This window comes from Carassius auratus, chromosome 9, assembly GCF_003368295.1.
Source record: "Carassius auratus strain Wakin chromosome 9, ASM336829v1, whole genome shotgun sequence".
NCBI classification, from domain to species: Eukaryota; Metazoa; Chordata; class Actinopteri; order Cypriniformes; family Cyprinidae; genus Carassius; species Carassius auratus.
The window spans coordinates 16,228,197-16,241,336 of NC_039251.1; the positions used below are offsets into that span (position 1 = coordinate 16,228,197).

Consider the following 13,140-nt stretch of genomic DNA (forward strand, 5'->3'; position numbering starts at 1 on the left):
TTTTACAGTGTAGAAGAGTGCATTATATTTAGCGTCAAATTCTTAAATTCAATCAATAAAGTGTCCGCAAAAAAATAAAAAAAAAATAATACAAATTATATGAAATTCAGGGTTGTTACCAAACCAATAAAAATCATTATAAACGAAATTTATCTTTGCAATGCAGAGGAAACACGCTGCATCTGAAGAGGCATTTAGACAGAGGTGGGTAGAGTACCCAAAAACTTTACTCAAGTAAAAGTAAAAGTAATTCTAGAAATATTTACTCAAGTAAAAGTAAAAGTACTAGTCTTGAATAGTTACTTGAGTAAGAGTAAAAGAGTATAGGATAAAAAATCTACTCAAGTAGTTAGTTACTAGTTACTTTGGGTCATATATACGGAGCCTTTTTTTATATAGATATATAGACAAAAAATGTATGTAATGTATGTGTGTGTGTATAAATGTATATATTTCATCAGCCTTTAATCCAATTTATGTAATTTATTATAAAACCCTGTCTGTTTATTTAAGTAACAAATATAGGTGTCATGCCATAACATATTTTTAATACGACTGACTTTATTTTAAATGTGAATTTAACATTGAAAGTTAATGTGATATAAATATTGCTACTAATCTTTCATTGTTCAGAAAGAGAGCAAATAACATTTACATTATTAAACATAATTTTCACTGACAGTCTAGATATCATTCACTCTCAGAAACTACCATTAAAATCACTGAAACTGTTAACACTGTGAAATCAATATCTTAATTATAGATTCGTACACACATCTGCACTTTGTTGTTTCTGACGAGAGAATTCGGCAGAAAGAGGTATTCAGTAAGTGAGCGAGTGAAGGAAGCACCGGCATTTCAGCGATGAATCATCGGAACACCTCTGATTGGCCATTGCATTCAAAAGCTCAACAGAACCGTGTGTGATTGGTTAATGCGCAGCGCTGTAAAAACGCGTCTGTCTCTGGCTCAGCGCCAGCAAGCGATCACAGATCTGAATTTAGCAGCTGATGATATGACTTGCTGAACGTACTCGCACTGGTGTGATTGTATTAAAATTAATAAAATCTTAATCGGCTATTCTTTGTCTTTTGGAAGCTGCATTCAACCTGTTATAAGCCACACACGTACAACAAACTAATATCACAGTGGTATCGTGTACTGTAATCGAATGTAGCCCAAGTTATTACCTGTTAAACAGTAGACAGCACACGCGTTCATCTAATAAGGATCTCCATCGCAAGCAAATAATAGCCTTTGTAGATTTGCTTTCAATTCAGTGCAGTTCCATAGCCCCGTTTTCAACGCTGCTAATATTCTTAAACGTTACAACTCTGAGTGAACCGCTTCAGAGCTCAGCGCGTGCAGCATGGAACTGAACGACTCAATCAAACTGATTCATGAACCAATTCACTCGTTTGCCAATTGGTTTGATCAAGCCTTTGAACAGAGTTGACTCAAAAGAATGAATCATTCGCGAATGGGCATCGCTCATTGTCCAGAAAAAAGTAGACGGCGCGTTTGGAATAAACTGAAGCATTTATTGCATTAAGATAAAGTAACGAGAGGGGCGTCGCCCACAGTAACGAAGTAAAAGTACAGATTTTTCCCAAAAAATGTACTCAAGTAAGAGTATAAAGTACCCATCTTTAAATATACTCCGAAAAGTATTCGTTACCCCGAAAAATTACTCAAGTAAATGTAACGAAGTAAATGTAACTCGTTACTACCCACCTCTGCATTTAGATGTATTTACACACTGTTTAATGCAGGACATGAATCATTTAACCTGCAGTTACAAATGCAGAAATAATGTTTTGATATTTTAATCCTAAAACATTGAATAGCTTACTGATATTTACAATTATAAAGAAAAAGAAAAATGGAAAGGTACTTTAAATGTGAATTGAAAACCGCCAGTAGGTGGCAGAATTACACTATTACAGTTTTTTTCTGATTGCTTAAGCACATTTTTTTGTAACTATTGGCTATTTTTGCAAAACTCTAAACAAAATAAGAAAACCTTTCACCCAATTCTCAAAACATTGTACTTCTCTTGCAAAAGCGAACACAGCTAGATTAACTCTTCACACCTTCGTAAAAATTGTGTTTTCATATCAAACAGTAAACACAAGCCATCATCTACTAAGCACACAATGTGCCAACTACACACTGATGGTACGAATACAAAACACATCTGGCTTTTGCTTTCTCTGTGTACAGATGTCAATTTGAGGTCATACTTTTGTCATAGTGTCATGTAAACATATACAAGGATCCAAACTTCAAGTATTGGTGTTTATTCACACTCATCAAAACCAAGACAAAGTCAGAACACAAAATTTCACCAAAAAAAAAGACGATCAGCCTACATCATGTCGTCTTTCTGGGTTCGGCCACAAAATTTCGTCCACATCGCATTCGATATCCTCTAGTCCAAGGCACCGGGGAAAATATCTCCTTGAATGCCGTATCCAGGCCTGACATGATGCCTGGTCAATATCTCCACATGCCTCCTCCATTGCCTGTAAAAGGGCTACCTGTTGATGAGGATGACGGTCGTACACTTTCCAGCGCCAGGCAGAGAAGAACTCCTCGATGGGATTTAAGAATGGAGAGTATGGAGGGAGGTTGAGTGAGTGCCATGAAGGATGGGTGGTCTATAAACAAGTTGCGGACCAAAGCAGCCCTATGGAAACTAACATTGTCCCATATGATGACATATCGGGTATGCTCTGGTCTCTGAACAGTGAGCATGTCATATAAGGTGTCCAGGAATGCAATAATGTGTGCAGTGTTCTATGGGCCTATGGTGGCATGATGGTGAACAACACCATTTTGGCTTATAGCTGCACACATGGTTATGTTACCACCACGTTGTCCTGGGACATTGATGATGGCACGGTGTCCAGTAATGTTCCTGCCATGTCTCCTGGTTTTACTGAGGTTAAAACCGGCCTCATCTACAAAAAGTAGCTCATGTCCCATGGCATCTGCTTCTAGTTCCATCACTCTCTGGACAAGACCAAACGAATGCTACACATCAGGCCCATGCACAGCACTACAGTATGCACTTCCAAATTCAGAACCAATGACACTATAGCTTACCTGCACATAGTCATATCACAGTTGCTTTACACGTTCTGTGTTTCTCTCGAAAGGAACTCTGTAAATTTGCTTCATTCTGATTCTGTGGCGCACAAGTACACGACTTAGTGCAGAAACGCTTACACTGTGTATATTTTGAAAGATGGTGTCATTATCAATTATGCGCTGCTGTATTTCGCGCAGTCTTATTGCATTATTGGCAATCACCATGTTCACTATATGGGTCTCTTGCTCTGGAGTGAACATTCTTCCTCTGCCCCCAACATCTGGACATCTAGCAATTCTGTAAAGTAACAATTTCAGTATTATTGCATGTATGGTACTGTTGTGTTTCTCATTAGAGTATGGCAGTGCTACAAAGTACTTAACGATTCTCATTTCGAAATGTCCTAATGATGCTTGCCACAGTGTAGCGGCTCAAATTAGGCTGAACCCGTTGGCCAGCTTCCCTCAGGGTCATCACATGGTTGATGACATGGTCCACTATTGTAGCTCTGATGTCATCAGTCATTCTATATCTTACTCTTCTTACCCTCCCTCTTTCCCCTCCTCGTCCTCTTCTTGCACCTCCTTGTCCTCTTCCTCTAACTTCCTCTAACCCTCTCGCTTCTTCACCTCCACGTCCTCTCTCTCGGCCTCCTCTGATTCTCACTCTTCTCACTCTTACTGCTCCATCCATTGAACTCCACACAGACAGCTTACCTGTGACTTATTTATAGTGCTTAGGCTGATTGCAAAGTGAACTTATTATCTAAAACAGTTTTCACATTTGAAAGTGTGCCAGACAGTGGGCAAAATATTGTTAATGATAGCCATACATGTGTATAATTTTGCTAGGAGTGTGTTGGTAATTGAGTGTAAGTAGTGAGTTGTGTTTAAAGTTCTGCAAAAAGAGTGTTGTGCAGTGGATTGTGCCTACAGTTTTGCAAAGTGTGTGTTACAAAATTGCAAACTGAGTGGAAAGCAGTGTTTGTGCTTTTAGTTTTGCAAACTCAGTGAGTGGTTTTGCTATACGTATTAATAGTTTTAGAAATTTTGCTACAAGAATCACAAATAGCGCTTAAGCATTCAGAAAAACTGTAATAAGTGAGTCATTGATCATTTAAACGGTTGATTAATTCAGGAATGAAACACTGTCATGATGCTCAGAGACACAAAACAGCACCGTGCCTCTGTTTGGAATGAGCTATATTTATTGGTGAAATAGAGCAAATATAGGCAATATGGTGTGTCTTAAACAGAAGTCTGTTATTATTGAGTTCTTGTTTAACTGATGTAAAAAAAAAATAAATAAAAAAAAAAACATTATACCATTTGTTATATTTGCAAGAGAAAATAATGGGTATGAAGGTGCATAAGGGTCCGGGCAGTTTGGAGGCCCGCCAAGCCCAGGGGAACTTTTAGTTGAAACAAGGGGACTAATAGAGCCCTGCACAGCTTATCAGAATTCTAGTCCCGAGTCTGACTGATGCCCCGTCTTTTGCTCTCTCTCTTTCCCATACACAGCTGATGTTGCAGCAATTACAATATTTCAGTTTTGTTTTTTAATGGCAAAGTGGTCATATCTATTTTCGTTTCTTTATTAAGTTATTTTATAAATATGTTTGGAACATTCGTTTTTTTCTTTCTTTCTAAGGAACAACCAAGAGGCCAGCAGCAGGAAGCGCAATGAGCATATGTTTGATCAATTTAGCCTTCTTCACAAATCAACAAGGCTTGCCTTAAATAAAATATATGTATAAGAAAAGAAAAAAAGAAACACACTTCATGTATTTCACCATACTAATTAATTGTTTTACTCTAGATAAATGTGCGCTATTGATAATAATAAAAAAAAAAAAACGGAAGAACCCAGACGAGACGCTGACGTGACGTTCAGGCAGCCAAACTGTATAAGTTGCAGACGTAGACGTCACGTTCACAAAGTCGAACTTTAATGTGGCAGACGCAGACGTGACGTACGGCAGACGCAGACGTCACGTTTGGCAGACGTAGACGTCACGTTCGACAGACGCAGACATCAGTGAGACGAGTGCATGTATGGGGTGTGGTTTATGCATTTGATTTGCAAACTAAGCAATCATCGTGTAGATCGTCGCGTACCTTGCCGTGACCAAAGACGTGTGATAAGAAGCGCGACACTTTCGTCGCCCCCCTTCTCGCGTGAGAAGCTACGTGACGTCAAGCGCCTTGTCATTTTTAATATCTTTTTTTTTTTTTCATTTGTGTGTGTGATTTTGTCAAATGTCTTAAGTGCTGTAGTTAAGTTTTTTTTTCAGTTTGTTTTTTGTTCGGAGCAAAAAGAAAAACCTGCATGTTATAAAAATTAGCTCCTCCAAATCCCCAAATATTTCATAATCTTCAGAATGCTGACGAAAATATGATGAGTGAAATTAAAATTACACTGCAGTATATCTAATCAATGAACTTACAATGTTATTTAGAAGTGCACATGTAAAACAACAACCAGGAACAACCAATTCACAGCTTTCTTGTAAGCATCATATATAACTAATGGCACCAAGATAAGGACAGTATAAACCAAAAAGACAACATTTGTGTAAGTTTAAGTGTTTTGTCCACCAGAAAATATAAATTGAAAAATGGCTTAATGCATTAATAGTTAAATCCAAAGGCCAAATTCGAAATTAACAATGGACCATGAGTAAACACTTCAATCATGTAATGTTTTAATAATTTAGTAGTTTAGAAATTACAATATTCTATAATATTCATATATAATTCATATATACACACACATTACAATTTTTTAATGATTTCTCCAAAATCTCATTCATAAAACACAAACACATCAAATAGTTAACTCTATTGTAACAGTGTGAACTCAAATAACACACAATTATCCATAAGCAAGCATTCAGTAGCATCTCAGGAAATTATGAACAGGAGCACAGGTGACTGCTTTAAAAATGCATCCTAGCACTGGAGAGAGAGCTGAAAGAATCACACAGTGTAGTACAGTATAGTAACAGTACTTTATTACAATTACAGTGTTTTGAATTTATCTCACTAGTGTGCACTGGGCAGGGAGGTTGTCTGCACTGCAAATTATAATGAGTAAACCTTATTTTTAAAAAAAAGCATGCAAACCGATTGCCTTGAAAAAAACAAGTAAAGTGAAATAAGAATAGTAATTTGTACTAACAAAGGTTTATTTATAAGTGTTGTAAACTTATAACTCAGAATCACTATTTTCAACAACTAAATTAAATACATTATACTATGTACCTATTTCAAACAACTCATTTAAATTTAGCTAAATCAAGTAACATTTCCTGCAACTTGGAATTTCTAAGTTGTATTTACTTGAACAGAAATCTAGTTTTGACCAATTGCCTTTAAAAAAAAAAAGTTACCATTAATCTAGCAACTTAAATACTTCAAAAATCTATTACAAATTCATGAGAACAATGTTCTATTCTTCACACACATAATTACCCTAAATCAAATGTAGTGACAGTTGAAAGTTAAAGATGATATATTTTTTTCAATGTAGTTTTAACTCGTTTTACAAAAATTTTGAAACAAAGCAAAAACAATCTGCTTTTAGTTATGTTAAACAATGGAGGTAGCGGTACAATGATTTTAAATACAGCAATGAGTTGGCCACACAAGTTGCCAATGTTTTTTTTTCTGTCCCAAGTCAAGCATCATATTGTAGGTTTTCTTCACAGTATCAGGGTAACCCACATGTAGTGATGCAAACGTAGCACATGGTGGTCGGGAAGCAAATGTTGGGGGCAGACCCTGGAGACTGTTCTTTGCAGTACTACCCTGAACAATGATGGCAGAAGACACTGGGTCAAGATTTGGAGAAGTACTTCATCGTCAGTGATAGTCAGCAAGCCAACAGATACTAGTGCCCAGATTGCATCAGCATCAGACACCTGTATAAAACCAAATAAAAACAATATTAGCATGGAAATGTGGATGATCAGTTTTCAGAGTTTTCTGTCTTGCCTACACTGCCATAACATTGGGTTAGTTCACCCAAACTTTAAATTCACATCATCATTTACTCACCCATGACTTTTAGTTATTTTCAGAACACAAATAAAGACATTTTCAGTGAAATAAATTTCTGTCCTTTACTGAATGTCTATTTAACCAAAATTTTAGACACTTGATCATATAGCAATTACGTCTCTTTCGAAGATTTGAGCCTCTTTTCCACTGTCAGGCCAAACCATTCTTAATTCTCAATGCTTAACCATTCCATTCTGTGCCAATATGGATATGGTTTAATTTTTCACTGTTGGGCTGTTAACAGAGCTCTTTTGAATGCAACATAAAGGTGATAGTCGTTGCCTTAGTAATGCAATAGTTAAGATATCGAACCTGATGTAAATAGCACCCACGTTACGAAAGATTAAATATTACTTTTAATTTTAATATTACCTAGTTTACTTAACTCAAATAGCATGTTGCCCAGCTGCAGAGAAACTGGTGGCTAGGCAAAAACAAACGACGAACCCTGAGCAGTGACTACCATCTAGGCTTTCTACAGCACGTTCAGTGTGTTCAGATAAGAGTTCTGGATCAAGAACAGTTCATCAGACCATGCCTAACAGAGTTCAAGTGGAAATATACCTGAAACTGCTCCTTACAATTCATTGAACAGTTTGGCCCAAAAAGTAGATTAATTGGCTCCATTCATATAGATTGATTTGATGGTTTCTTGGGTGTCAGAGATTTGGGTTAAATATCTTCATTCGTGTCATGAAGATGCACAGTTTTTTATGGAATAGATTGACAGGAGGGAGATTAAATGGCACATTTTTCATTTTTGATTGAACTAGGTATGTAATCAACATTAATCTTTATAAAGGTATCCCAGTAATATACCAGCAAATACACAGGCATGTTTTCTAAAATGGTGTCACTAACTATGAGAACTTACCAAGCAGGTTAGTTGTAGAAGTATCCGGGGTGATCATGAATTAAAACAGGTAGGCCTCAGATGTGTGTGAAGTTCTGTCAAATCTGCATTTTTAATTAGTTTAAAAAGAAAAACTAAGTTTAAGAAATGTAAAAATTACAATAGAAACATGTTTTTCAAAGTGTCAATAAAGAAGTCATTGAAGTCAATAAGCGCTGTTTATTTTAAATATTATTCATAAATATAATAAAACTATTAAACATTTAAGGTAGCATCATACATTTTATGGGTTCTAGGATGTGAAGTGTACTCTTAGATATGTGAAAGAAACACAGTTACAAATACGGAAATACGGTTACAGGTATTCTGGAACTGCAATAAATTATTTGAAATTGCAAATAAAGCATAGCACATGATTGAGTCAAAAACTGCTCTACTGCTGTTGAAATATCTCACCTTTATTATACTGAGGTCGGTGATCACAAGACCGCTGCTCAGAGAAGACAGCTGACACAAGCTTTTTTCCTAAATATGAAAAAAAATCTTCATATAAAATCAAGTTCCACTAATGTTGTGAATTGTAGAACAAGGACACATTCATTTCTTGATATTTGCATTTTTAACAATAGAAATTCATTTTCTATACATCTCTATTTGTGGCATCAGTAATAAAACCAATTCAAAAGCAGCATTTCTTCTGTTACAGTACTCGGTGTTTTTAACACAGCAAATAAATAATTACTGCAAAACAACGAGCTCATTCAGTTTAAACCTTATATGTCTGATCACGTAATAACTATGATTGCATTAAAATGATGAAAATACATTTGTAAACTGAAAAATTACTTTAACCTACAAAGTGGCCAAAGCCTCACAGTGTTATAAAATTATAGAGGAAATTTTGCAAAAGATTACTGTTAACAATAAATAAGTGGCACATATTCTTGCATGTTCTTGAATTGTTCCTCAGAATTTACATGCTTTAATTTTTAACTAGTAAAACATTTTTCAATTTGAGAAATTAAATAAAAAAAAGTCTTTAAAAGTTTTTACATTTACCCAAATGTGCCATAAGTTGTGTATTTCTATAGTTTTTGTTCTAATAGCAGAATAGCAAAGATCGTTACTCCCTGTTGCTAACACTGGTGCTGACAAGGAGCTAATGTTAGTCAGTTCAAATTAGCAGCACACAGAAAGATACATCCACACACTATTTTTTTTTTACTTACCTTATTATTATTGTGTAGAAGTAATCAATCATTCTTTGTCCAGAGGTGAAATGTAAACAGTCTTTCTACTTCTTAATTTCAGCAAATTCGATGCAGCTTCAAAACTTTGCTTGCTGCGCATGCTCACCGTCCTTATTTCTTCTTCTGTTGTTTTGTTCCTGTTGCACATTAGCGCACTGCTGCCTCTCACTGGTGAATTAATGTCATCGGTTTTGTTGTAGCTACTTGAATATTTTAAGAAAGAATTACTCATTGCAGCATGTTGTTTTATTTGCCTTAAAATTAGCAAATTTTGTAACTTAATAAAACCTAGTAAGTATAACAACTAAGTAAAGATAACTTATTATATTTAAGGAAGCTAAACTATTGCAGTGTGTGTATTTGTACTGTAGGTTTTGTCATCTGAGGCCAAAGTTTGATATTGATAGATCATGTAAGGGTTTTTGACTGGAGAATTTGATTTTGACATAGAAGTTCGCACAAGTTTGTGGCCTAATTGTTAGAGACTTGGACTACTTACAAGAAGGTATCCGGTTCAAGTCTCTGTGCTGGCAGGAGTTGTAGGTGGGAGTGAGTGAATGAACAGCGCTCTCTTCCACCCTCAATACCCATGGACTGAACTCAATACCCTGGCACTGAACCCCCAGTTGCTCCCCAGCACTGGATCTGTAGCTGCCCACTGCTCCGGGTGTGTGTTCACTTCTCACTGCTGTGTGTGTGTACTTGGATGGGTTAAATGCAGAGCACCAGCTCCGAGGATGGGTTACTTGGTAAATGTCAGGACTTTCACTTTCAAATAGGCCTTGTCCATATAATTTGGCTCTCTCTAGTGGACAAAATGTATATCACAGCTTTTAGTCTCAGGTTATGTCATCACATGATAATAAAATAAACTGCATAACATAGTTTTTTTAGCGCTCATTATAAATCACTTTTCAAGCAATATCACCTAAAAATCAATTTTAAATCATGTACGTCTAATCAGTGACTAACATGGAGTGTCCAAATGTATTCACAGTTACAGCTTAAATAAAATAATTCAATAGTAATATAGGCTAATTTTAATCTGAGCACATATGAACTTACTGGTAATAGTTCATACAACACGTCTCTAAACAAAAAACGATCACTATACATTAGACCTCATTTCTGAAAACGAAATAAATGTATGATCAGCAGATGATTATTATTTTACAGTTAAGGTTTTTTTTATGTCTTAAAGCTGCTTATTACAACAGCAGTTTCTTGTAGTCTACTCTGCATGTTCAAATTAATAGCCTATATATTGATAATTAATTAATACGTTTATATATGCCTATTTGAACATTTTTGAAACTGTTTTGACACATTTTCATTTTCAAGTATTATATCTATTAAAATAAGTCGGTACTATATAGTAGCCTTCTTTTGTGTTGATGTCTACTGAAGCCTTATGATCACACATCACAGGGAGTCTGTCGTAGCAAGTCAGTTCCAGACATATATGCAAAAAACTTCTATGTACAAACAATAAACGTCTTTTTTACGCTTTTTATGATTCATTTAGTGAGATAATTCGTTCAGTAACTGCACATGAATCAATTATATTTTCCTCTTCAATATTTTCAGCACGAAATAAATATTAATATTTTAATGAATGTTGAAAAAATCAGGGCTGAGTTTCGTAAAAACGATCATACTACTGATCTTAATATCACAGTCTGTTTCCCAAAAGCATCGTAATTTAAGTAGCACTTGAAAATCATTGTAGATCTGGTGTAGCCTAATCGTTAAGCCCTAAGTGCATTGTAAGAAGACAGATTTATGCGGTCACCTGCAGGACAATCGGCAGTTTACACCTTTAACTTGATTCAAGCGAAATGTGATTATATTTACATTTACATTTATTCATTTAGCAGACGCTTTCATCCAAAGCGACTTACAAACGAGGACAGTGGAAGCAATCAAAAACAACAAAAGAGCAATGATATATATGTGCTATAACAAGTCTCAGTTAGGTTAACACAGTACACACAGCATGGGATTTTAACTAATATAATAAATAAAAAGAAGTGTTAGAGGTAGTGTTAGAGGTCTTTATATCTTTATACATACATACAGATATAATTGCATAATACATGAAAAGATATAAGATGGAAAAGATGGATTTTAAGACGATTTTTGAAGATGGCTAAGGACTCAGCTGCTCGGATTGAGTTGGGGAGTTCATTCCACCAGAAGGAACATTTAATTTAAAAGACCGTAAAAGTGACTGTGCTTCTTTGGGATGAACAATCAAACGACGTTCACTTGCAGAACGCAAGCTTCTAGAGGGAATATAAATCTGAAGTAACAAACTTAGGTAAATGGGTGCAGAGCCAGTGGTTGTTTTGTAGGCAAACATCAATGCCTTGAATTTTATGCGAGCAGCTATTGGTACCCAGTGCAAATTGATAAACAGCGGTGTGACGTGTATTCTTTTCGGCTCATTAAAAATGATCATTATAAGGATTTGATTGTGCTTTATTGTACACATTATGACTCGTTTTCTTTATTTTTTTTTATACATTTATAAATGATTTAATTAAAAGAAATACACATCTAAAAAAATAGAAATACACATCTAAATTAAATGACTGAAAATAATAATTAAAAGAAACGAATAAAGAAATAATGTGGGAAATGCTTCAAAGACGGGGGGGGGGGGGGGGGGGGTATGTCAACGACTTGCTGAAGTTCAGAAAACCAATAACGTCTCTCTCTCTCTATACTGTATATAAAGAACATTATATATATATAATATAATATTGTACTGTAGATATTATAATTAATTACAATTATTATATCCAAGTTGTGTGTCTGGAACGCAGCATTAGGTTAACATCAATAAGCGATCGTGTACTACTGTTACGAGCCATTCTAAAGTGAGATTTCAGCACTTGACAAACGGACAGCGACTCCTAAGTAGCACTTAAAGCACGGCTACTTGCGATTGCTTTACGTGCATAGTTGGGGAATTCACGTGAAACAATAACTAACGATCGTAATATTACTCGTAGAAAACGCTCTTAAGCGTTAAGATCAATCGTTAACGGGAAAACCGGCCCAGAACAGTTTAATGCAAACGAATGTCTCATGAATCGATCAGAGTTAGTTAAAAAAAGTTAAAAGAATGATGGATGCCATAGACTTTTTTTTACTTCACAATATAACAGTTTTTGTTTTCGATTTGAATTATTTCGTTTTAAAATAATAATTTAAAACATAAAAAGCATTCTATAGATATATTTATCATGTTGGTGAAGCGTTCCTGCTATAAAGACCAAGAAGACAGAAATCGCATCCTGTTGTTTTCCTTATTTTACAAAGCATAAGGTTTTGTTGATATTGTGAGTGCACACATGTACAAGTAGACCCTTTGGAGTTCCGAATGATGCATACTTCTTACCTTTATGAGCAAAAAATGACGGCGCTTTTTTTAATTTTACTGTCATAAAAAAAAAAAAAAAGCAAGCTGGCTCCTCCATGTCCTGCAAAGCGCTCACTCTCCGCACAAACGATTGGATATGCGCCTAACAGTGCTCATTTACCTAAGTTAAATGTTTAAAGTAATAACTGTGAAATGCATGAAGTGTAGGCCTATTATGTCTGTTTATTTTAGGTAAGTCTTGTTGGTTTGAGAAGGCTAAATGATCAAACATGCTCAACTTACTGTCTGAACGAGCTGCAGCTTGCTCGTTCCTTTAAAAATCAAAAACTTGAATTTACCAAACCCCAAATTTTCCAAACATATTTCAAAATTAACTTAAAGAAACAAATAGAAATGACAACTTTTCTATTAAAAATCAAAAGTGAACTATTTTAAATAGATGTGTAATAGGGAAGAGAGAGAGAAAAAAAGTCACTGTATCCAGTCGACTTGGG

General features: G+C 35.4%; 2 long non-coding RNA genes across 3 annotated transcripts; both read right to left on the reverse strand.

Moving 5' to 3' along the window:
* Nucleotides 1-2,931: 2,931 nt before the first annotated feature.
* Nucleotides 2,932-4,566, reverse strand: LOC113109326 (uncharacterized). The gene is made up of 3 exons (XR_003292939.1): nt 3,316-4,566; nt 3,109-3,190; nt 2,932-3,015 (listed from the first exon to the last, which is right to left on the reverse strand). It is a non-coding gene; the product is annotated as an uncharacterized LOC113109326 (long non-coding RNA).
* A 2,153-nt stretch (nt 4,567-6,719) lies between these two features.
* On the reverse strand, nt 6,720-9,800 carry LOC113108518 (uncharacterized). Of its 2 annotated transcripts, XR_003292795.1 has the most exons (5): nt 9,758-9,800; nt 9,238-9,461; nt 8,465-8,533; nt 8,030-8,112; nt 6,720-7,016 (listed from the first exon to the last, which is right to left on the reverse strand). It is a non-coding gene; the product is annotated as an uncharacterized LOC113108518 (long non-coding RNA). The 2 variants fall into 2 exon arrangements; XR_003292794.1 differs by lacking the exon at nt 9,758-9,800 and having other exon boundaries at nt 9,238-9,749.
* Nucleotides 9,801-13,140: the final 3,340 nt, after the last annotated feature.